This window comes from Phascolarctos cinereus, unplaced genomic scaffold, assembly GCF_003287225.1.
Source record: "Phascolarctos cinereus isolate Bilbo 61053 unplaced genomic scaffold, phaCin_HiC Scaffold_4;HRSCAF=312, whole genome shotgun sequence".
In the NCBI taxonomy this organism is placed as follows: Eukaryota; Metazoa; Chordata; class Mammalia; order Diprotodontia; family Phascolarctidae; genus Phascolarctos; species Phascolarctos cinereus.
The window spans coordinates 94,511,705-94,538,240 of record NW_027555847.1 but is presented as its reverse complement, the minus strand read 5'-3'; the positions used below and the strand labels follow the sequence as shown (position 1 = coordinate 94,538,240).

Below are 26,536 nucleotides of genomic sequence, written 5' to 3'. Positions count from 1 at the left end.
TGTCCTTTGTTTTTGAAGAGGATCAATAATATCACAAAGCAATGTCTTGACTCATTCCTGAATTGAACTGAAGTGAGGCAGAGTTCCATAAAGTCAGCCTCACTCTCTTCCTGAGTCATCAAAGTCCAGTGGCAGGACAAAAGTCAGGTGGACCGGCAATGGCCCAGGATACAGTGGATGACCTTGGCATCTTTGATATACTTCTTAGCACCTGATTTAGCAGCCTTTGTAGCCCATGGAGGATAACCAAAGGGTCAAAAACCTGTTGGTGAGTTGGGGGGAGTCTACCCCATGCATGAGAAGACTTCCCCTGGAGGAATGGGTGGGTGAGAATAATGTGTTCCAATGGCTCTGCCATCCCTATTACTGTAAAAGGCAACACCATCCTCCCAGTCCCTCAGGCTCACTACCCAGGAGTCATCTTGGATTCCTCACTATCTCTCACTCCCCATATGTGAGCTGTTGCCAGGACCTGTTGATTTCACCATTGCAACATCTCTCTAATACACCTCCTTCTCTCCTCTGATGCTGCTACCTCTCTAGTGCAAGCCCTCATCACTTCATGCCTAGGCCACTGCAATAACTTCCTAGTGGGTCTGCCTGCCTTAAGTCTCTCCTCAGGCTAGTCCATCCTGTCAAACTGATCTTCCTAAAGCACAGGTCTGACCAGGTCACTCCTCTCCTCAACAAATTCTAATCCTATCCTCTAGGACCAAATACAGAATCCTCTATTTGGCATTCAAAGCCTTCGTAACCTGGCCCCCTCCTACCTTTCCAATCTTTTCTCACCTTACTCTCCAACACATACTTATTCCTCAATCCAGTGACACTGGCCTCCCGGCTGTTCTCCGAATAAAACACTCCAATCTAGGCTCTGGGCATTTTCTCTTGCTGTCCATTCTCAACTCTACCTACTGACTTCCCTGGCTTCCTTTAAGACCCAACTGAAATCCCTTCTTTTATATGAGCCTTCTCCAACCCCTCTTAATTCTAGTACCGTCCTTCCGTTAATTATTTCCTATTTAGCCTCTATATAGCTTGCTTTGTATGTATTTGTTTGCATGTTATCTTTTTAGATTGTAAGCTCCTTGAAGTCAGGGATGTCTTTTGCCTCTTTTGTATTCTCAGTGTTTAGCATGGTGCCTGGCACAAAGTAGGCTCTTTAAAAATGTTTATTGATTCATCAATCAATAAAAGGTCCTTAGAAGGTCCTTCTGGTCCCTTCCAGGCCTACATGGTCTGTTCCCATGTTCCTCAGACACAGATTCTAGTGGGGTATGTACCTGAAATCTGTCCACTTTTGGACAATTCTAATAATTAAAACCCTTCAAAAGTAGAATCAGCTATGTTCAAGCAACAAATATTTCTCAAACACTGTCAGGCATTTCCCTAGATAGTGGAGATACAGAGATAAAAATGAAATCCCTGCCTTCATGGAGTTGACATTCAAGGTGGGGGAGGGGGGAAGCAAAATAGATACATTTTATATATGAATCAACACAAAATACATACAAAGTAAATACAAGATAGTTAGGTAGCACTTGGAAGAACCGGGAAAAACCCTACTGTTGAAGGCTGTTCTTGAGATGAACTTTGAAGAAAGCCAGGAATTCTAGGAGGTAGAGATAAAGAGGGAGGCTGTGGAAATGTATGGAGTTGGAAGACAGTACATTCAGTATGAGCCAGTTTGGCTGGTCTATGGGGGGCATGAAAGGATTATGTGCAATTAAGGCTTGGAAAGTAGGTTCACAAAGTGAAGGGTTTTAAATGCTAAACAGAGTAATTTGCATTTTGTCCTAAAGCCATTAGAGAGCTTTTGGAGCCGTGAACAACATCGACAATCCTGCTTTAGGAACATCACTTTAGCAGTTGTGTACAAAGGATGGATGGCAAGTTTTCAAGATTCTGTGACGTTTGGGCTAGGATCTCTGGTCCTCAGTTTCCTCATTTGTGAAATGAAGGGGATTGACTAGATTGCCTGTTCTCAAAGTGTGGTCTGGGAGTCCCTGAGACCCTTTTAGGGGGATCTGAGAGGTCAAAACTATTTTTGTAACACAGATGTTTTAATTTCTAACAAGGTAAATATTGATAGATCTAACCTATATAAACAAAAGCTCTTTGGGGTCCTCAAAAAAAAATGTAAAGGAGCCCTGAGACCAAAAAGATCATAAATTTAGGCCTGGGAGAAGCCTAAGAGGCTATAGCATCTAACATGTTCGGTTTACAGTACAGGACTCTAAGGTGCAGAGTTTAAATAATCTGCCCAGGGTGTCACAAAGCTAATAGAATCAGAGGTGGGATTTGAACCCAGGTCTTTTTATTCTAGGTCTGGTGGTAGTACCCGATTCCTTCCCACTGTCTTTTCTAGTCCTTAATTCTCTGATCCTGTATGCATTTGCTTAGTCCCTTTTCAGGGTCTCTGACATTTGGTCAATCACCCCCGGAGGTCTTCTTGCTCATTCCTATCCCCACTTTCTATTCTTACTCTGGAGAGAGCCTCTCCCAAAGTCCCTCATGAGTAGTCCTCTCCTCTCTCTACCATTTAGAGACCTTTGGTATCATGGTCCCTTCTGGCCTCAGTTTCCTCCGCTGTAAAAGGGGGAATTGCATTAGATTTCTATGATCTCTTACTCTCCTGCCCTTTCCACATCTACTCTCTCCATTCCCAGAGCATTCCCTTCTCTTCCTCCTTCCCAGGCCACGCTCCTCCCCCGCCCAGTGGCTCCCGCAGCCCCCCTCCACCTCTCTCCTTCCCGCTCCTCCTCCTCCGTCAGGGACAAGGTGGGGGAGGGAAGCCAGGAGAGAGGGGAAAAGGGAGGGGGAGTCTCCGGGAGTTGTGATTGGTCAGCCATGGCACCGGCGCCCCCTTTTGATTGGCCTGCGGGGCGCGGGTCTGCAGGGTAGGGTGCGGCTCGGAGGCCCCGCCCCCTGACCCTCCCCACTCTGAGGACGAGGAGGAAGTGGCTTCCCCTTTCCCCGCCCTCGCCCGCAGCCCCCTCCCTCCCTGCTGGCTCGGCTCTCGGCTCGGCGGTGGCGGTGGCGGCGGCGGTGGGAGCGGGTAGGTGGAGGCTGCGCTGGGTCGGGGGCTTTCCCCCCCTCCTCCCACGCCCCCTCTCGGGGTTCCGACCCCCGCTGTCCCTATCCCTGGGTCCCCTCAGGAGGAGCTGCGGGGCTGGGCGGTTCTGGGCGGGGTGGGCTGAATCCGGGCCCCCGGGGCGTGACCCGAGGCGGGACGGGGCTCCCCCGGGAGGCTGGGAGGGCGCCCCCGGTCGTGATCCGAGGCGGGGAGGGACACTCCTGAGGCGAGACTCTAGGCGAAGACGGGACGCCTTTGAGAGGAGGGGAGGGGGCGCTCCCAGGGCGTCTCCCTGGGCGGGGAGGGGGCGCTCCCGGGGCGTCACCCTAGGCTGGAAGAGGGTGCCCCTTGTAGGAGGGGAGGGGGCTCCCCCGGAGCATGACCCTAGCGGGGACGGGGCGCCCCTGGGAGGTGGGGAGGGGTCGCTCACGGGGCGTAACTCGGGGCGGGGAGGGGGCACCCTTAGAATGGGGAGAGGGGCCGGGCGCGGCCGGAGGGGTCAGGGGGCGCCTTAGGGCGTGGCCTGTGGGGGGGAGGGTGCGATTTCCCGGGATCCGACTTCAGGGGATCTTTGCCTTGGGGGTCTTCACTTGCAGAACTCCCGGGGGCCCTTGGGATGGGGCTGAGCACGTGGGCCCTGGACGGGGGTGGGGGGAGGGTCCCTTGTGATGAGCCTTGGGGTGATTTGCTCTGCGCGGATTAGGAATGGGGGCGGGCTGTATTGCCTCAAGGAAGGACCTTCAGCCTTAGGTGGGGATGATGGGGTGGAGCGAGAAGTCTCACACATCCTGGGGCTAGCGCGAGGGCAGTTGGGGACCGCATCACAAATGTGTAATTTGACGTTTGGGCATCAATTCAATAAACATTTATTAAGCGTCTGCGGTGTGCCAGTTACAGTGTTAAGCATTAGCAGTCTTCTCCATAAGGATGGGTTTGCAATTTCTCCCCTTGCCTTTAGGAGGTGAACAGTGATTTTTTGTTCAGGTAGAGGGTACACTTGTTGACTGTGAAGTCGGTTTTGCCCTCCAGGGAAGTGCCTTGGGACACCTTGGGGACTTCATTCCGGTGAAGGAATGTATGGTTGCAGCATAGACTTGGCATCTTTTTGGTGGAGGCAGTGATTTGCCCCTGGGTTTTTTTGGGGGGTGGGGAGAAGGGATAAATGCTGACTGAATTTAGCTCTTGGTAAAGTTTAATGTAGATAATTTTCTTCTGGAAAAACCGCTCCTTTCTTTCCCTGGTCTAGTTACAGTATCACTCTCCAGGGCCTCTCACCACTCTCCCTGTGGTTGCAGTCCTTTGCAATGTGTATTTGCCTTTTGTGTATGTGTGTGTCTCCCTCCCGTTTCCCTGCTTGCTGCACTTTTGGCAGCTGCCTGTGCTCTTTCCCAGAGATGGTTGTGGCATTGCATCAGGGGGTATTTGTGCTTGTAATTTGGTCATCCGGCCCAGGATAAGGGAAAAGCATTTGCTACATATTCTGGCTCCCACCCTCTCCCTCCCCCAGGCTAGGGAAAAATGGGTGTGGTGAGTAGATACAGCTGACTCTGGGCCTATAGGGTAACACTGCCCAGTCATCAGCGGAGAGAGACTCAAACACAAGTAGCTGCAGCTATTTTTATCAATCGGTCTTGAATCCAGGCTGAGCGGTTGGATTTAGGGGGACCAGTTGTCATACTTCAACTGTTAGTAGAAGAGATTCTGAGTTGCTAAGCCTGATGAGACCCAGCAAACTTTGTCCCTACCTCTAATCGCTAGATCTCTGCTCTGATTGCTGTGGGCCCTTAGGGTTGAACTACTCTGTTGAGGCTTTACTTAAATTGATAAGATTTAATGTCCCATTCAAGTTAACATACTTCATTTTTTGGGGGAAAACAACTTTTCTTAAATTTTAACTCAGTTTGATAAACTTAAGAAAGTTTTTTTTTAAACAAAGTCATTCTCTGGGCCTCTAATCCCATCTAACCAAACTCAATAGAGACTGATTTATAAACCAGAACTTCTGATTTATTATCTTATGATGGAAGACATACCTGTCATAAAGACCACAATTGTACATATGTACTAAGACGGGTATCTCCTTCCTTTTAGGAAGTATAATTAATAATCAGAATGTTGTTTGATGAGTATGAAATTAGAGCAGAGGGAGCTGGCTGTCCTGAAGGGATATTCTCATCTATCTCCTAGCTTGGTGAGTCATACATCTCCATTAGAGGAAGAGACCTATCACACACAGGAATGCTTGGGTGTTTCTTGGTTAGGGTACTGTCTCCTGGGAACACTACTGAGAAGACACAATTTTTTTCCCAGATGATGTTATGCTTAGAGGAAGATAGTCATTATTATGATGAAGGGCCCTGAAACCATGGGTCAGTTGAAGGAAATGGAGGGAGGGGGTGATAATCTGGAGAAGAAGAGATTTGGGGACCAGGTAGGGGTGGACATTGTTTGCCTTTAAATATTTGAAGGGTTGTCCTGCAGAAGGGTTAAATTTATTCTGCTTAGCCCAAGAGGGCAGAATTAGGAGCAGTGGGTATAAATTCTAGAGGCAGATATCTTTTCACTGACTGTAGTCTTTCTGTAATTGTTAATGTTAAATATGATCTTTGACATCACGTTTTTAATATCAGGGACAAAAGGGTTGATTTTTTAAAATAGACAGTTGAGTGTATGGGAACATCTTGATACTGGAGGCCATTTTGGCTGCTTATTTAACTTGATCAGTTTGAAAAGGAAACCAAATAAGTCTCATTGGTTTCATATTGTTCTCTTTGGCATCCTGCTTTTATAAAAGTTTGGTGTCATCCTTCATCCTTACTGCTGATGTTAATTGTGTCGAGGACAGTGAGGGCAGAAGAGGGATATTAACAGCTTATTTGAGATGTATAGGCAGATTATACTCATTTACTTGTTTAGTTCTCTCGGCTAACTTGCTGATATAAATATTTCAATTGAGTATTATGGAATTTATGTGGAAATTTTAAATCATAAAAATCAGTCTAGTTTTTTGTTAGTACAAGTTTGAGAAGAGAGTTTTGCCACTAGAAATCAATTCCTGTGATTCTTCAACAGTCCAAGGTCATTTAGAATGTCTTTTAAGAGATAATTAATTTCCATATCTTTTACCTGGTTGGGGATTAAATTGTCATGTAAGGCTGTTTGTTTTTAAAGCACTTTGTACTCATAATTTTAAACAAATCTTTATGGATAAAGGGATTTTTAATCTATTTCTCAGCCGCAGTAGAGAGGTGAGGTAACTTGGCCTAGGCCAGGCACACAAAGTCAGTGACTACAACTAAGATTGGTGCCTTCTCAGTCCTGTGCTTTTTTTTTTTTTTTGAGGCAAAGCAGTCTCTTCTGTATCAAATAACTGACCAACAAGTCAACATTGTCAGTATGGATAAGGTCTCCCTTCCTGGTGGGATAGCCTCTTTCAACTAGAAAAGTTTTTGGTTTTCAGCCAGTTGTTTCAGCTAAAAGTTTTTAAAAATTAGCATGAGAGTGAGAGAATCAGCAGAATTCTCGTTCTGGACTTTTCCCTAATAATAAATGTTATTGAATTCATAGACAGAATTGGAAGGGACCTTAAAGCTTGTCATGGTCAGCTCCTGACCTGACTTTGGCTTGAACACCTCCAGTGACCATGCAAGCCATTCTATTTTCAGATAGCTATGAGTGCGAGTTCTTTTCCTATGTTGACCCAATATCTATTTCCATCCTAAGTTCTCTGAACATTGGTCCTTGTTCTGCTGTCTGGAGCTGCACGTATGTTTAATCCTACTTTTACATGACTACTTTTCACATTTAAACACAGTGATCAAGTTTCTCATCTATTTTATCCAGGCTAAACATTCTTACTTTCTTTAACTCTTCCTCATATGATTCAATTTTGAGACATTTTGGTTGTTTCCCCCTCCATGTCCTTCTTCAAAGCTAGTCCCCAGACCTGAACTCCTTGCTCCACCTCTGGTTTGACTAGTGTAAAGTATATCGGGACCACCACTACTTTGTTCTAAATATCGTACTTGTATAGTTGATTTTATGAACTTAAGTGTGGGATTTGCATTTGTTCTTATTACATTCCTTGCTTTTTTAGTTTTGGCCCATTTTTACAAAACTCTGAAGATTGTCTTTTGAATTGATGGCTTATTGTCCCTCTCCCTCCCTTCTATCATCTCTTCCCCTGTGCTTCCATTAATATTTTCGCTTTCACTTTGTCAGACTGCCTGAAATTCCACCAAGGAGAGGTTGTTAATAGTAACTTAATTTTATGTATGGCTTCCAAGTCCTTTTATCACAACAGCACTGTGAAGTTGGTAGTTCAAGTATTACTTTCCTATTTTAAAAAGATTAAGTGAAATGTCTGATTTCATTTATGTGGGAACTCGTTTTATTAACAGAGAACAAAAATGGTCCGTGACTTAGCAGATAAGCCTAGGGAGTTGCTTTAGATACACAGATTACCCTAGCTGAGGAATGATTTGAATCCAGGCTAACCTGACTGAAAGACTAGCAATCAATCAATCAGTCAATCAACAAGCATTTATTAAGTACCTAAGAGTTTGCTAGGCTTGGGAATACAAAGCCAAAAGAGTTGACTCTGCCCTCAAGGAACTTGCTGCATTTTCTACACTTGTAAGTGTAGTAAGCTCATTGAGGGGATACACTAGAAATTGGGGGATCAGAATAAGTCTCATAAAGAAGGTGGCTCTTGAGCCAAGTTTTGAAGGGAATTAGAAATTTTAGCATTTGGAGATAAGGGGGCAGTGCCTTCTAGTCATGAGGGGCAGTGTGCACGGTCACCAAAGTTGGAGTTGGTGGGGTGTTCAGGGAATAGCAAAGTGTCCAGATGGGCCAGAGAGTGCTTAAAGAAGTATGATGTACAGTAAGTCTGAAAAGGTAGGAGGAGGGCAGGTTAGGAAGGGCTTAAACTTACATTGGAGGTTGTTCTGGGTTCTAGAGGTAGCCTGGAACCACTGGAGTTGATCGATTGGGGGAATGACTTGGTTAGATGTGGACTTTAGAAATAGCACTTTGGAGCTTAGAGACTTGAGACAGGGAGACAAATGAAGGTACTGTAATAGCCTGTGTAAGGGGCAATGAAGGGAGATATAGGTATAAGTAATTTTCAAATCTAGACTACCTTGAAATAGGGGGGCAGCCCAAGGTAGAGTGCAGTAGGTGGGGGGGACTAAGGAGATGGATTATGGGAAATGGATCAAGACCAGAAAGTGGGAAAATTCCAATGACAGATCTTGCCTGGTGTCTATTCAGAAAAGTGGAGAAACTCTTCCCTTTTTTTTAATCCTCTTCTACCTTAGAGATTGGATTTGTGATTTCATTGGGGGGAGTAAGGAAAGGAAATAAGCATTTATTAAATGCTTCTTCTATGCCAGGTACTGTGCTGTACAGATATTATCTTAGTTCCTCACAGCAGTCCTGTGAGGTAGGTGCTGTTTTGATCCCCATTTTACAGTTGGGAAAACTGAGGCAGACAGATTAAAGTGTCTTGCTGAGGATCACACAGCTAGTAAGTGTCTGAGGCTGGATTTGAACTCAGGTCTTCCAGACTCCGAGGCCAGTGCTCTACTGTGGCATCTTGCTGCCTCATGGTTGTAGGGACCTACTGGATGAGGAAATTCAGGTTGGCACCTTCTTGGCAACATTTCTTGCCTGGAGCAATTAGAAGTTAAGTGACTTTCCCAGAGTCACCAGCTTGGGACATGTTAGAGGCAAGACTTGAACCTGGGTCGTCCTGGCTCCAAGGCTGGCTTTCTATCTGATATACAGTGCTCCTGCCTTTCTTTTGCAAAGTAGCCGAAGTTTCTACGACCTTGAACACATGTTAAAAAAACTAAGTATGGTAGTTCAGCTATACTCTGGAACCTAATTGTTGGTGATACTATCTAAATAGGTTTTGATGATTAGGTTTTTAGGCTTTACCATGTTTATAATAATGCTTTAGTAGGAAAATTTCCTCGGAGTTCCAGTTACAAGTTGATTTAAAAAAAAAAATAAAACAACCACAACCCTTTGTAATCTGAGCATTTAGTTTACTTCACTTTATGTAACTGATAAACTTGAATGTGCTAGTTGGTTAGCTTTGTGTCTGAACTCCCCTTTTATTTTGGAAATCAGGTTTACCCATCTTCTTTCTCCTGCTGGTCTCTGAATAAATCACAGAGAAACAGGCCTAACAGACCATTCATTGTCTTCAAAGTTCAAGATCTGACTTCTTGTTCTTTTTTGTCCTTTGACCTTTTCTGATACTAGTAGGCATTAAAAAAGATTGCTTGGTTTTCAAGAAGCATTACTGCCTTCCAGTTCCTATTTAATCTGGTAGTGCTAAAATGATTTCTTTATAAAAGATGATTCTTCTGTGCACTGGTCATATTCCAAAGGCATTGGTGAAGAGTTGATAGTGGATCTTAGAGACCCACATTAAAACTTCTGTATCTTGTTCACTGGCTTTTATAAAAACCATTCAATACTGTTATCAGTCTTGGGTCTTGGCAGCTGCTAAAGCAAGACTGTGAACTCTTTGGAATAGCTGAACACCTTAAGGCTATTTATTACATAATTATATATTCAGAGTGAATGCTGTTCTGTTTAAAGTACTCTTCATTACCACTACAGTTAAATAGGTGTATGTGACAAAAATACTATTTTTCAGTCTTTCCACAAAGTTAAGTTCCGGGATGCAAATAAGGGATCCAGGATATGTTTTGGCCCTCCAAGGAAATTTTCAAAGTAAATATTTGAAAGATGTTGGTTGCTGGACTTCTTGGAGTTGCTAGATCTTATCATTGTTAGCTTGTTTTAATGAAATTTCCATGTTTTTCTCAACTCTCCCTCCCTGCCCCCCCTCAAAAAATACTATCTGGAACATTTTTATTATTATGGACTCACAGACCTTTAGATTTGCAAGGGACCTTAGGGATTGTATAGTGGAACAAGAAAAAGCAAAATAAAAGGTTTTGGAATTAAAAAATACATAATTCACAGTACACATGGTGTTGCAAAAGCAGCAGCAGAAATCATCTTTCTAAGAACATCAAGGGGGGCAGCTAGGTGGTGCAGGGGATGGAGCGCTGGCCCTGGAGTCAGGAGGACCTGAGTTCAAATACAGCTTCAGACACAACACTTACTAGTTGTGTGACCGTGTCAAGTCACTTAACCCCATTGCCTAGCTTTAAAAAAAAAGTCCCTAAGAACATCAAGGGTCTTCAAGACCATTCTGTTAGTAGGATCAAACACTTCTCAAAGTGAGTGTCAGCCTTGTATCTTCAGTGAAGATTGAAGGAATCTGAAACAGAGTTTAAAGAAGGCAGGTCTTAGGGCAACCCTAAAGGGGGATCCTCATTGGTAATAGGGAATGAGGAGCAGTCACTGAGCTTAATATCTAGTCTACCCATGGATTGAGAATGGTATATGAAATGAGAACAAAGTGAAAAACCAAACCAGGAGGGCCACAGGTCCTTTATGATTTTGAGACACAGCATGGCAGGCATTACTGTTGTGCATCAACCTTGAGACTGCATTGAGGGCCTGTAAAACACTGATAACAACTGTCAGGATTAGAAGCCCTGAATCGGCACATACGTTTCATTTGTTTTTCAGGAGCAGAGAGATCAATGCTTTATGCAAGCATATTTAATATAACAGCAAGATGAGATCCTGGAATGTAGCTAGTCACCTAGGCCTTTGCAGCACAACTTGATTAGAGTGAACATGTACTGAGAAGGGCTCACAGCAGGATACCCGTGCAGCTGTTGTTTGGCTCACAGAAGTGGGGCAATTGCAAGAGGAAAAGGCAGGAGGAATGCTTGAAGGACATTCTAAAGCCCAGGTTAAAGTGTTGTGGCATAGCTTCTGACCACTGCACAACAGAGGCCAGCGTAGCATAGCATTAAGGGAAAGGGTGGCTCATTGTCAAAGACTCTGGGCCAGGAGTAGGAGAGCCACTTGTCAAGTGGACTGACTTGCAAAGATTGACTATAGCTGCAAATTAAAGGATGATCTCTTGTCTGTAATGGTGTTTTCACTCGAACACACAGTGATGGCTATCTGTGATGGTTCCTTTTACTGTGGAAGGTAGTCATGCATACATAGATCTTAAAAACTTTTCTGGAATAACTCTTGTCTTCCTGAATGAAACGCTTCTCATATTTTTCTCTTACTCCTGATGTAATTTAATAAGTTGGTTGAGTAAATGTAAGCAGGTAAAAGCTAACTGAAGGAATCTGAAACTGAGTCTGAAGAAGGCAGGTCTTAGGGCTACCCCAAAGGGGATCTTCATTGGCAGTAGAGAGTGAGGAGTAGTCACTGAGCTTCATATCAAGACAGCCCATGGATTGAGAATAGGGTGTGAGATGTGAACAAAGTAGAGAACCAAGCCAGGAAGGCTTTTGTCTGTTCACATATACTTAATTAATTTATCAGAGCCATGCCTATAATTTGGTTGTGGAAGATGGAATTCCTAGAATTGGAATTCTTCAAGGCCTAGTTTAGGTACCGCCTCTTCTTCCCTTTTTGGTGCTGTGTTCTACCCCCCCCCCCCAAGTGATCTCTTCCTTCTGAATGTCTCAGTATGCTTCTTCCTGTATTTTTTCTATGCATGTATATGCTAATTTGTATTAAAATTGTTTGTGTATTTGACCTATTTCACTTGCCATCAAAACAAAAGCTCTTTGAAGTCAGGGCCATGTTTTTACTCATCTCAGTATCTTCAGCATTTTGTATGTAATAGGTGCCGAATTAATGTTTATTTAATTGAATTTTTGTTGAATCATAGAAAGCATCACTATAAAAAAATCACTTTTTTGTACAAATAAGAGAAACCGAGACCTAGGGAAGCTGTGGCTTGACCAAAGTTACACAATAATTTAGTGGCAGAGTCATTACTAGTCCTGTTACTTTTTTCATTATACAATATTAGATTAAATTCAAATATTTGAGTAACACTACATACATAAGCTATGTCCTTCAGAGGATGCAGAAGAAAATAGAAAATGTACAGTGGTGGAGACACATACACACCAAATATTCAAATTAGGATCTAAGATAGTGTATAGTTAAATGTTTTGAGAGATTTAAAGAAGATCTTGTGGAGAAACTGAGGCTTAGATAGAAATATTTGGAAAAAATGATAAATAAGGGATAAGTCTTGAGTATTTCAAGTGGTTATTAAAGGAGATTAAAATAATTTTTAAATGGAGTAATGGAATAATAATAGGGTTTAGGTAAGAAATACATATTTGTTACTTTAACAATTATAATTATACTTGACAAAAATTAAGTCCATAATATATGCAATGACTTGTGCCAGGCACTTGGAAAACAAAGGCAAAAAAGGGCTGTAAAGGATTGTAAAATGAGTGGGAAGTGGAGGAAGTAAAGGCAAGGAGTAGAGTAACTTTTTTCCCAAAAGCTTGAAGGGATGGCAGTATTCAAATAAAGATTTTTCTTTTTCCTTTTTAAAAAACAAATATTTTATTTATGCCTTTTAAAAACTTTAGCTACTTTTTGGTGGTTCCCCTCCTACAGCTGTCCATTCTTCCTTGTAATAAAGAAGTATAATTAAGCAAGTCCGAAAATGTATGTGTACCTCTTTCTGCACCCAGAGTTCACCATCTTCTAAGAGGGAGATATTTATATTTCATTATCTGGCTTCTGGAGTCAGCAAGACTGATCATGGCAATATCTTTCAGTATTGTTTTCTTTTATGTTATTGAGGTCATTGAACGTTAGTTTTGCTTATTTTGTTCGGTATTGCTCTTTTTAAGTTTCTTTGAATTAATCCTATTTATCATTTTATGGCACAATAATCTGTTACATTCATGTAACAATTAATGAGTCTCTAATTGATGGGTATCCACTTTGCTTTCAGTTTTTTGCTTTCAAAAAGTGTTGCCGCAAGTATTTTTACATATGTATAGGTGACTCAGTAAATGCTGGACCTGGAATCAGGAAGATTTGAGTCTAAATGTGGCCTCAGACATTTACTAGCAGTGTGACCCTAGGCAAGTCACTTTAACCTCTGTCTGCCTTTCTCATCTATATAATGGGGATAATAATAGCACCTACCTCCGAGGGTTTTTGTAAGGATAAAATGAGATAATATGTAAACTACTTTATAAATTTCAAAACATTATATTCATTCTAGTGATGATGTCATCTTTACTTTTGTTTCTGACTTTCTTAGTGTATATGTTAGTAGTGGTATTACTAGATTTGAGGATATGTTCAGGTCAATGGCTCTTCTAATATAATTCTAAATTGTTTTCCAGAACAGTTGGACCAATTCATCATACTACCAACAATGCATTAGTTTGCCTGTCTTCCCCAAACCCTTTAAACATTCAACTGTTTTCCTTTTTTGTAATTTTTGTCAGTATGAGATGAAATTTCAAGTTTTTAAAATTTTCATTTCCTTAGTGATTTGGAGGATTTTTTCATATGGTTGTTGATGGTTTCTTCTTTTGAAAGCTGTCTTTTCATACCCTTTGACTGCTTATCTGTTGGGGAATAGCTTCAAGTAAAGGTTTTTATAAGTATTGGGGAGACCTAGGTAAGCTTTTAGATGATGGAGAAGTCACTAGATTGGGACAAACTGAAGATGAAGGAGAGAGGAGGAATGATTATTGGCGCTGCACTGCAAGGATACAAGTAGAGAAATTAGCTATGGTAAGAAGAAGCATCTCTTCTTCAGAGATGAACAAAGAAGGAGAGAATGGGGGGATAATGTAGAGAAATCTGGAATGAAGGGGCACAGGGAGCTCATAACTAATGATCTTGGGTTTTTTTCTTAGAATAGAAGGTGAGGTACTCTGTTGAGAGGGAGGGAGTAGGGAGTGCTGTGGAGGGAGGATAGAGCTTGAAGAGAGAATGTTTGGAAGAGCTGCTGAGGATCAAGGGACTGGAGATTGATTGGGAGGTCAGAGTGTTCATGAGGCCATCCTTACTTATATTGAAGTGCCCAAGTATGAGGGAACAGATTGGTGGAAAAGAAGACGGTGAGCTAGAAAGGAGAGGAAATTATGATATAGATAATAATATAATATTATCTTCTAAGAAACAATGAATAAAGAATTCAAGGAAGCATGAGAATACTTGTATGAATTGATGTAAAGAAAATAGAACCAAGAGAATAATATGCATGATAATTACAATAACACTAAAAAGCAGTTGAACTCTTGGTAAATTGTAATAAACAGTCTTGTTCCTAGGGAATTGTTGAGGAAACAGACTGTCCTTTTGGTAGGAGAAAGAACTTTCTTAACAAATAACTAACGTTGGCTTATTAAGGAATAGACTCTTTTGTGAGCTCTGTGTTCCTGGAAGTCTTTGAGAAGAATTTGAAAACCCAGATATCCTGAAGTAGAGATTCCTGAGTGGGGGTCAGTTTGAATGAAATGTCTTCAAAGACCCTTTAAAATCCTAAAGTACTAGGATTAAACCTTATATTTAGCTTCTAGAGCAGTTCTCTGCTCACCCCATTTACTAGATTGAATTTGGGTTGTTTAAATGAGAGATTGTTAATATAGCATTATACAAAGATCCAAGATGGTGAGCAGTACTCTGAGATTCTTTGGTTTGCTATGGTTATGATGCATATTCCGTGAGCCAGTGTTTTACAATGGATTAATTTTTTTAAAGTAAGGTTTTTTTTTCCAATTTTGAAGTAATTATTCCCCTTGGTATCCCTGCCTTTTTTTAAACCTCAGCTGAAGCATAATAGATTCTGCTCCAGTGTCTTTATTTTTACTCTGTGTGTCTCTGTTTCAGTGTTTCTTGTAAACAACATATTGTTGGATTCTGTTTCTTAATCCATTCTGCTGTCTGCTTCTGTTGTAGGGATGAGTTCATACCATTCGTATTTATGATTATTAACTGTGTATTTCCCTCCATCCTATTTTCCCCCTGTTTATCTTTTTCTCTCCCTCCTTTTACCCTGTTCACCTTTAAAAGTTTGTTTTGTTTCTGACTACTGTCTCCTTTAATCTGCCGTCTCTTTTATTGTCCTTCCCTCTCCCATCTCTTTCCTCTCCTATTTCCCTATTGGGTGAGATAGATTTATATACACAACTGACTGTGTGTCTGTATGTATGTATGTGTATGTATTTTTCCCTTTTTGGACCAATTCCAATGAGAATAAGGTTTAAGCAATGCCCAGCACCCCCTCCCCCCCCACTGTAAAAGCTCTTCATTTTGTGCCTCTTTTATGTGTGAAAATTTTCCCCATTCTGCCTCTCCCTTTCCCCTTCTCCCAGTGCATCCCTCTTTCTTACTCCTTAATATTTTTTGGTGATCATTCCCACATAATCAATTCACACCCTTGCCCTCTGTCTTTGTATACTCCTTTTAAGTACCCTAATGATAAATTATCATTTAATGATAATAATGATAAAGTTCTTAAGAGTTACATATATCATTTTCCCATATAGGAATGTAAACAATTTAACTTTATTGAGTTCCTTATGATTACTCTTTCATGTTTACCTTTTTATGCTTTTCTTAAGTCTTGTGTTTGATCAAATCAAATTTTCTATTTTAGCTCTGGGTTTTTTTAATTTTAAATCAAGAATGCTTGAAAATCCTCTTTTACATTAAATATCCATATTTTCCCTGAAGAATCATACTCAGTTTTGTGGGTGTGGGGTAGGTTATTATTGGTTGTAATTCTAGCTCCTTTGCCTTCCAGAATATCATTTCAAGCCCTCTATTCTCCTCCCTACCTTGGCTTCTCCAGCAAATTGCCCCACAATAATCCTGTCTCTCCTTGAACTTGAAACCTTTCCTATCTGTTGGTCTCTTCCTTGCTGTCTCCAAACATGCCCAAATCACCATTGTTCTTTAAAAAAAAAAACCGAAACCTTTTTTAGATCCTGAAATTTCTTCAAATTATTGCCTTCCTTCTATCTCTTTTTCCACAGCTAAACTCCTAGAAAAAGCTATCTAAACTCACTCCCAGCTTTCTGCCATCTGTTTTTTAACTCATCTTTTAGCTGAAAGTGCTTTCTCTGAAGTTCAAATTTAATGGTCTTTTCTCAGTCTTCTTGATATCTCTGCAGTATGTGATGTTGACCACTTTCTCTTTTCTGAGATTTTATGATATTGCTCTCTTGGCTCTCCTTCTACCTGCCTGACTCATCAAGTTTAGGCGCCTTTGCTGGATCATCGTCCACCATCCATCCTCTGTATGTATATGCAAGGCTGTGTTCTGGATTCTCTCCTCTCTCTCAACTCTTATTTCTTGGTTACCTGATAAGGTCACATGAAATTAATTATCATCTCTATGCTGATGAGTATGCTATGATGATATCCATCCCTAGTCTTTCACTTGAACTCCAGTCCCACATCTTTTGGACATTTTAGACTGTATATCCAAAAGGCAACTCACATTCAGTGTGTCCGGCACTGAACTTATTATTTTTACTCCCCCCCCCCAAATACACCCTTCTTCTGAACTTCCCTATTTCTGCTGGGGACACTGCCACCCTTTTCTTATAACAGAGGTTCACAATTGCAAGGTAAAAGCTCATCTCATTCTCATTCACCCCACATTTTCAAATCATTGCTCAATCTTCTACTTATGTAACAGCTGTCATTTATTCTTTTTTCTCTGTTCACATGACTACCTCCCTAATTCAGGTCCATATCACTTATTTTTTCTCATTCAATTTTATTTTAGGTTTCAGATTCTCCCCTTCCCCCAACCAGTAAAAAGGCAAGAAATGCAAAACCCATTACAGATATAAAATCATGCAAAACAAATTTCCTCATTAGCCATGTTAAAAAAAATTGGCCAAGAAAAAGAAAGGAAAAAATATGTTTCAGTCTGTATTCCCTATCTGGAGATGGATAGCATTTTTCATCATTTGTGTTTTGGAACTGTGGTGGGTCTTTGTGTTGACCAAGAAATACCAAGTCTTTCACAGTTGATTATCTTTACGATATGCTTGTTACGTTTATGTAAGTCTTTCCAGGTTTTTCTGAACCATCCCCTTCATCATTTCTTACTGTGCAGTAGTATTCCATGACATTCATATACCATAACTTGTTTAGCCATTCCCTAATTGATGGGCATCCCCTCAGATTCCATTTTGTTGGCATCACAAAAAGAGCTGCTATAAATACTTTGTATATATAAGTATGTTTCCTTTTTCTTTGATCTCTTTGGGTTATGTCCTACTAGCGATATTGCTGGGTTAAAAGGTATGTGCAATTTAATAGCTTTTTGGGCATAGTTCCAAATTGCTTTCCAGAATGGTTGGACTGGTTCACAGTTCCACCAACAGTGCATTAGCGTACTTATTTTCCCACATCTCATCCCCCTTACCCCCCACTCGCCCCCCCCCCAGCATTTGCCATTTTCCTTTTCTGTCATTTAAAAAAATTTTTTTCAGGCCCATATCACTCTTGCTTGGTCTACTGAAATAGTTTCCTATTTGATATCCGTGCTTCAGGTCTCTACTTCCCCAGTCCATCCTCCAAACAGCTTCTAAAGTGATATTCTTTCTATAAAAATAGATTTTTATTGATATATTTTGTTTTTATATTGCTTAGCTTTCTTATCATATCCCTTTTCTTCTCCCCAGAGAGCTGTTCCTTATGTACCTTAGAGTCAAGGGAAAAAAAGTTCAGCAAACCTGATCAACATGTTAAACAAACTTGTTATTATATGCAGGGTTCCACACTGGAGCCCTGGGGAAGCAAAGGGGAGATGTCTCCTCAAATCTTATTTGGGGCTAAATTTTTCTTTGATAATTGTGCAATCTTCAGTATTGATTGTGGTGTGGTTGTTTTTTCTGTTTACATTGTTGTAGTTGTTCATATTGTTTTCCTGGTTCTGTTTACATCACTTCATGTTAGTCTTTCTGTGCTTCTGTATTCATCATGTTCATCTTTTCTTAGGGCATATTAATATTCCATTATAATCATGTGTATCACATTTTTTTTAGCCATTCTCCAGTCATTGGCATTTGCTTTGTTTCCTGTTCTTTACCACTCTGAAAATGCTGCTGTGAATATTTTGGTGCATATGGAATCTTCCTTTTTGTCAGTGACCCCCTTGGAGCACATGTCTAGCCATGGAATCTCTAGGACAAAGGGATATGGATGTTTCTAGTCACTTCTTTTGCATAATCCCATTCTGGTAAGCTATTTGGTTGTACTAATTCACAGCTGCTCCAATCATTGTTATTAATATATTTAATATATTGTTATTAATATCCTAGTCTCAACCCTTCCAACATTTGACTATTCCTTTTGTCATCTTTGCCAATTGGTTGGTTATGAGGTGAAGCTTTTGGGTTATTTGGACACGTATTTTTCTTATTATTAGAGAATTGGAACATCTTTCATGTGGTGGTTAATGGTTTGCAGTTACTGTTTGGAGAACTGTTTTGTTTATATCCTTCAACTGCTATTGGGGAATGGTTTTCATGCTTATTTATTTTTGTTAGTTTTCTGTGTATCTTGTCTGTGTATCTGATATTTTGATACAAAGATTTTTCCCCACTTGATCCAAAATGACATTTCATAAGGCACAGGTCCTGTTATGTCATACCCCTATTGAAGTAACTTCTTCATCTGTTCTCTGTCTCCTCTAGGATTAAATATAAACCTCTGGCATTTAAAACCCTTTATAACCTGCTCCCATCCTACCATTCCAGCCTTTTTATACATTGCTTCCTTTATGTGCTCTGTGGTTCACCTAAACTGGCTTTCTTGTTGTTCCCCCACGTAGAGCAATCTTATCTCCTTGGCCTTTTGGCTGGTTCTTCCTCATACTTGGAATGTATTCCTTCCTCACTTTCATCTTTTAGAATTTCTGATTCCTTTTAAGGTCCAGATCAAGTACCATTTTCTACATGAAATTCTTCCTAATCCTCCCAGTTGCTACTTACTATCTCTAGAAATTATTTTATATTTCTCTTGTATATTCCTATGCATGTTGTCTCTTATTGTTGGATTGTAAGGTCCTTGAGGGCAGGGACCTTCTTTCTTTGTCTCTCCAGTGGCTAGCACAGTGCCTTCTATATGGTGGTTGTTTAATAAATGCTTGATTATGGATGGTAAGGGCCTGGATTCCTGTTATTTGAGTTTCAATTTGGATGTTTAGCCTGGGGTAGGGAAAGGAGGGGGTGGGGGTAGAGGTGTTCTACAAAATGGACATAATAGCTAGCTATCTTTAAATATTTGAAAGGCTGCCAGATAGGAGAGGCAGTAGACTATTTGGTTTGGCTTTGGGGGATAGAACTAGGAGCAGTGAGGTAGAAGTTTCAATGATGTAGGTTTGGGTCTGATGTTGGGGGAAAAAATTATAACATAGAATGGGTCGCCCTTCCCCTTCAGTAGAGGCCTTCAGGCAGAGGCTGGATACCTTCCTGCTTATGTCGTCCTTGGCATTCTTTTGAGGCATATGTTAGACTAGAGGGCCACTGGGCTCCCTTCCAAATTTGAAAATTATGGCAACATGGAGCTGGACAAAAGGAAAGAGAATAGGATTGCAAATATACATTTAGGTGACCTTGAACAAATTTAGAGGTGATAATTGAATATATAGGAGCTGTTAAGGTCATCAAGGATGTTATCCCACCCATTTAGAATGGAAGCCACTTGAGGGCAGATGAATAAATGGGTCTTGTATACTCATCTCCTATTGCAGTGCCCAGAGAATAGTAAGTACTTAAAAGCTTTTTCTTTTTTTAAATAACTTTTTATTAGTAGCTTTTTTAAAAAAAATACCAAAATTTCTCCTAGTATCCATTGCTCTTTTCCTCTTGAGAGCTAGGTGATGTAGCATATAAAGTACTGAGCCTAGGAGTCATGAAGACTAGAGTTCGAATTAAATACTATCTGTGTGGCCTGGGGCAAGTCACTTAACCTGTCTGCCTCAGTTTCCTCAAATGTAAAGTAGGAATAGTAGCAACACCTATCTCCCAGGGTCATTGTGAGGGTTATATGAAACAATAGTTGTAAAATGCTTAGTGTAGTGCCTGGAACATCCTATATAACAATATTTTTTTGCAAGACAAAGAAGAAGAAAAAAATAAGTACAACTGCTCAATACATAGAATAAGTCTGAAAATATGTTCAATGTACCATACTTGTTTGTTCATATCAGCAGACCACTTATCTGTTGGGAATAGCTTTTTTTTTTTGTTAAATATTTCCCTGGGAGTTGATCTGCCAGATTGCTTTCCAGTTTTCCCAGAAGTTTTATCAAATAATGAATTCTTTACTAAGTAATTTATATTTTTTCCAGTTTATCAAAGAACACTGGTTCATTGAGTTTCATTATTCCTTATTCTCCCTTGTCTAGACTGTTCCATTGATTTACTTCTTTCTAATATATATTTTAAAAAAAACTAACTAATCAATTAGTTTATCCAAGAGAGTAGCATCACAAAAACTGAGGAAGGAGAGTATTGATAAAGGTGCATGGGCCTGGCAATGTCAAAAGCTGTAGAGTCAAAGTAGAATAAGGATTGAGAAAAGACTAAGTTTTACAGTTCAGAAGCTCTTTAGAGAGCAGTTTGTTGAATGGTTGGGTGAGAAGCTGTGTGGTAAGGGGTTGAGAGGTGATTGGGAGATAAGGAGAGGTATAGAGTCTAGAAGTTGGGTTATGAAAGAGAGAAGGGATGAAGTCAAACTGAGCCTTGGGATATTAGGAACTACCTGATTTGTAGTTTAAAGACTGGATAATTGACTGATGTTAGCAATTTAAGAGTATTTAAACCCTGAAACAGTGACAATTTCATTCTTGAGAAATGAACTATGAAGGGCCAGAGTAAGAATGGTTTAGGTGACCCCTCTACCTCATGTACAAGATTTCAACTTTGGCGGGTGAGGAATGCAGGCTGCTTTGGCTGTGGGCTCTGGGCTGTACTTATTTGCTCTCTCATGAAGGCTATTTAAAGTAATAACTAGATTTTCAGAACAGGTGCCTTCCAGCAAATATTATTTTTAGTTTGATCTGACATCAGAAAAAGATGTCAGGCTCTTGTGTAAAAGTTTTAAAATTATTCACTTGAGCATTGATGAATGAATGGGTCTTGACACTAAATGAAAAGTTGTTGCTTCTTCCTCTCATCCCTGTATGCTCAGCAGTTCAGTGACAGTTTTCTCCTCCTATTGGCTAATTAAAAATAGCATTTTATAGCTTAATTGGTCTTGAATTGTTAAGTGAAAACCTGTTTAGATTGGAAGTGGAGATAGCTGAGCTAGGTGGAGCAAGATAAGCTGATGAGGTTTTGGCTTGTAGAGCAGAATTTTTGCTCCAAAATGAGGATTTGAGGATGCAGAGTGTCTTTTTTCCCCCTGAATTCTAAAAATCTCCTTTCTTGTTAGTTGTCAGATGGTATACCCAAAACCCTGGAGGTTACCTCCTAGCACAGGCCCCCCATCTCGCCCCCTTTTCAATAACTGGCTTCTGGCTAAAATGATGAGATAACATCTTTCTATTGCATTGTTATCCCTGAGTAAGTCGCTGTGTTTTTTAGAAAATTATACCCGTGGTATTTAACTTTTTAAAAGGGAAGCAATAATTTTTCCTTCATTTGAATTGAATGTGCTATTGCTATATGAACCAAATAAAATTAAAATCAGATAAATTTTAAAAATAATTTCAGACATCTTAATTTCTGAAGTACTGGCATAATACTGATAGGTATTTTATATGTGAATTGTTCCTTATACACAGGACATGTTCTTAAGCTCTTCAGGTTTTGCAGCTCCTTTTTATGAAGCCTTCTTGACCCTTTCTTAAAAGATGTGATTGGAATAACAAGTCTTTGTGAAAAGGACATATTTAGATAGAATTTGAGGCCATCATTATTGGCATTAAAGGAATCTTACTGAGGCTTTAAACATATTTATTAAGAATCTTACTGACGTTTTAAGCCATATTAGTTAGAATCTTGTTTTCAATAAACATTTATTATGTTCTTACTGTGTGTTAGAGCCCTGGTGTATAAAGACAAAAATGACATAGTTCCTGCTTTCAGGGACCTTATATTTTGTTCATGGAGACAGCCTGTACGTGCTTAAAGATAAAAGGAATAAATTACTTTCATTTTATCTCTCTTCCCTCTCCCATCATCCCTTACAACAGATTAAAAAAAGAAAGAAAGAGAAAGAATTCTTCAAAATCACCTCTGATTGTATCTCTGTGTAGTATTCTACACCCATAGTCTCCTACCTTTGCAGTAAAGGTAGGGCAGTGCATTTTCTCAGCTCATCTTCCTACTGAGCTTGCTTATTAACAATTATAGTTACTCTTTTTTTGTCCTTGCCAGTCACATTTTTGTAGTAATGTGTATATTGTTTTCCAGTTTCTACTTACTTTACAGCAGATTATAGAAGTCTTTATATTCATCAGTAATATTCCATTACATTTAAGTACCAGAGTTCCCTTAAACATTCATCAGTTGATGGGGGTGATTGAAGCTTAAAAAAGAAACAAAATGCAATCACTTTCTAATACTACCCTTCCCTTGTGACAGGGTCTGTTTGCCTAACTGCATGCAGCATTCTACATCTGTCCACTACCTCTGGAATCAAAATGGATCATTAAGTTAATCATAATTCTAAGATTTTTTAAAATGTTATTTTATTTTATTGTATATGTTTTGCTTTCTTCACTCTTTTTCAATTCATGCCAGTCTTCCCAAGTTTCCTTGAATTCTTTTATTATTTCTTATTGTTCAATAATTCCATTATATTCACTTGCTACAGTTTTTCAGTCATTTCCCAAGCAGTGCTCATCTACTTTGTTTCCCACTTTTTTTTGCTGTGACAAAAAGGATGCTCTGAATATTTTGGTGTACATGGGACCCTTCTTTTTGTCTTTGACCTCCAGTTACCTTTTGTGCATAATTCCAAATTGTTTTCTAAAACAGTTGGACTAATTCACTATTTGGTTTATATTTTTCAGCAGTTGAGGGATTTGCCAGTTTGTTTCTGTTTTTGAATTAGACATTAATAGGACTACCAATTTTATTGATAAACCATTAAAAATTTAGACCTTACAGCCTTTTTACTAAGACATAAAGAAAGGAAATAAAATTAGCAAGTACTTCTGTTTACTTAGGTGGTTATACAGATGTTAGGGATGGAAAATAAAAACTTTTGGTATATGGATTTAACAAACATTTTTATGATTATACTTGTTCACATTTTCCATTAACTTGTTCAGAAGGGATTATAGTATACAGTTCAGATAAAAATTTAGGTTATGAAAAGAAGCAGTTACGAACTTTGTATATTTCTCCAGGAACTAGGAGATCAAAAAGATTTGGTGCTCTGTAGTCTAGCATTTATATTCTGCTATAGTGGATAAAATGTAACCAGAGAAACATATCTTTTATAAAGTTCTACTTCTGTTAACTTTAATGCAGAACACTTATACGTTTTCAAATTATCAGAAAATTAAATTTTTTTTTGTTTTATTTTTTAAAATGAATTTTTATTGCTATATTTTATTTTTGTATCGGGCATGTTTCTTTTTATCCACGTGACTAATCATGGGTTTTTCCCAAGGCTCTGTACTGAGCCCTCTTTTCTCCCACTCTGCTATTTTGCTTGGTGAAATCACCTTCAATGGATTTAATTTTCATCTTTATGCAGATAATTTTCAGGTCTGTTTGTTCAACCGTAACCTCTCTCCTGACCTTCATTCTCTCATCTTTGACTGCCCATTGGGGATTTAGAACTGGTTATCCAGTAGACTTTTTTTTTTGAGGCAGTCAGGGTTAAGTGACTTGTCCAAGGTCACACAGCAGTGTCTGAAGTCGGATTTGAACTCAGGTTTTCTTGTTGCTAGGGTGAGTGCTCTATTCACTGCACTGCCCTTTCCAGTAGACTCTTAAATTCAACATGTACAAAACTAAATTCATTATCTTTCTTCCCAACCTCCCCCTCTTCTAACTGATTACATTTGAGGGTACCACTATTTTCCCAGATAACCACGTGGTGACATAGGTGTAAATTTTGATTTCTCAGTATTCAGTTGATTTACAGGTTCTTTTTCTTTTTTTTTTTTTTTTGCCCTCACAGCATCTCTCCTTCCCTTTCTTCTCCTCTGATACTGCCACCACTCCGGTCTGCATCACCTCAAGGCCTGGACTGTTGGCATTAGCCTTCTGGTGAGTCTCCCAGCCACTGTCTCTCCCTACTCCTGGTTCATCATCCATTCAGCTACCAAAGAGATCTTTCTAAAATACAGATCTGACCATGGCACCCTCATCTCCTACTCAGTTAACTCCAGTGGCTCCTTTTTGCCTCCAGGAGCAAATATAAAATCATCTTTTCATAATCTAGTCCCTTTCCACCTTTCCAGTCTTCTTATACTTTAATCCCTAGCACATATTCTACACCCTAGTGACCTCCTCACAGTTCTTCCTACAAGCCGCTCTCTCCTGACTTTAAAGCTTTGTACTGGCTGTTCCCCATCCTTGTAATGCTCTCCCTTCTCCTTTCTTCCTGGTTTCTCTTGCTTCCGTGAAGTCTCTGCTAAAATCTCACCTTTTGCAAGAAGCCTGTCTTGGTCTCCCTTAATGCTAATGTCTTCCCTTTGAGATTACCTCCAATTTACCGCTTATAGATCTTGTATGTACGTAGTTGTTTGTTGACCCTCCCGTTAGAATGTAAGCTCTTTGAGGACAGGGACTAGTTTGGCCTTTCTCTGTATCCCTGTTGCTTAGTGGCATCTGGTACATGAGAAGCATTTAGTAAATGCTTGTTAACTGGCTGCCTTTTATCTCTTTTCCCCCCAACCCCCCATAGCCATCCTTTAGAATAAAGAACTTCAAAAAGTTCAGCAAAACCATCCAGCACATCCAAATGGACATTATATGCAGTATTCCATTCCCATGGACAGGGAATGAATGTCTTTTCGCATCTGTTCTTTGGGGCCAAGCTTGATCGTTAGTTATCATTTTGCAGCACTTAGTTTGTTTTGTTGTTCCTTGTTAGCCTGATCCTTTTTACTTCACTGTGTTTCACTTGCCCAATTGTGCAAGAGCCTCTGGTAGCCACCAAGTCATAGGGAGGCAGTGGGAAACTAGCAGTACTGACCATAAATCATTATAAAGAAATGCTGCTTTCCCTACTCCATCATTTTTCACTCTATGTGAACTCTAGTTAAAGCTGTCATCTTCAGATTGTAAGATAAACTTAAAATGCTTTCAGTTATACTTCACTATCCTGATAGAGGGTTTATTGAAGAATTTTTACAGGAGATTCTCATTTGAGTTTAGCATTTTTAGGAGATAAAACTTGTGCATCTATGAATTAGACATATTCAAGAAAAATATTAAATGAAAACTTGGCATCTGGGTATCTTCCTCAAATTCTTTTTAATTTTTTATGTTTAATGTTCATGGCTTGATGTTTGTTTAATTGAACAGAATCAATCACATTTAACACTTCCTTTAAGTGTAGTGGGAAATACATTGCCTGTTACTTTTGGTCACGGTTCATTTTGTAAAATTCACTAGTTCAGGATTAATAGCTGCCTGCAGAATGAAAATTATAAAACAAAATAAAACTACCTGGAGCTGTGTTTTAAGTCCTTCCATAGGCACAGCAGGTTGAGTGGTGGAATATAAAACCTCAGTTTTGGAGCCTGGTGCTGTGTTCGGAACTCCTGATTACTTGTGTGACCCAGTGGATCACTGAGCCACTCATTTTCCTTCTCTGTAAAATGAGGAGTTTGAACTTGATGATTTTGAAGGGTCCTTATACCCTTAAATCTTACTGTCCTCATCTCTTCTCTTAGATTGTAAGTTATGTAAAACTATTTAGCCTATAGATGTTATCCTCCATCTCGCCAAATGTCTACCTCTTAGTGGGGGACTTATAAAATTACTGGATGAATGAACAAGGTGGCTGTTTGGAAGGAAGGGACTTGGGGAACATGGGTTCAAATCATAGCTTTGCCACTTACTACTGCTGTCACCTTAAAAAAAATCCCTCAACCTTGCTGGGCCTTTGTTCTAGGAAACCAGATGAGATGACCTCTGTGGTGCCTTATAGCACCAAATCTGTGATCCTACAAAGAAGAATTTATTTATCCATTTATCTATCTTGTGTGGGTGTGGGTGTGGGTATGGGTGTGGATCATTAACAACTGGAGGACTTAGGAGAGGTTTTTTGAAGGAAGTAGCACTTGAATTGACCCTTGAAGAGATCTGGGATTCATAGAATTGGAGATGAGGAAGAGGGAGAGAACTCCACATACAGACAGCCTGTGCAGAGACATAGATGGACACTGGAATGTTGTATACTGAAAATAGAGCATTGGCCTGTTTGGATGTAATGTAGCATGAATGAGGAGGAGTGACAATTAGTTTGAAAAGGTAGATTGGAATATTTTTTAGAAGGGTTTTGTTTTTATATTTCTTTTTAAGTGGGAGGGGGGTGGGAATGATAGAGGTGCCAAAGGAAAAATAA

General features: G+C 39.9%; 1 protein-coding gene across 8 annotated transcripts in view; it reads left to right on the top strand.

Moving 5' to 3' along the window:
* Positions 1-2,961: 2,961 nt before the first annotated feature.
* Positions 2,962-26,536, top strand: part of MAP4 (microtubule associated protein 4) — a 245,428-nt gene continuing 221,853 nt past the window's right edge. For 7 of the 8 annotated variants that reach the window (XM_078152460.1, XM_078152459.1, XM_078152462.1 and 4 more), the window contains exon 1: positions 2,962-3,058. The gene's annotated coding sequence lies outside the window, so the exon portion shown is untranslated. Of the gene's footprint in view, positions 3,059-24,139; positions 24,229-26,536 lie in introns of all 8 variants that reach the window. The other variant, XM_020999266.2, reaches the window with a different exon arrangement.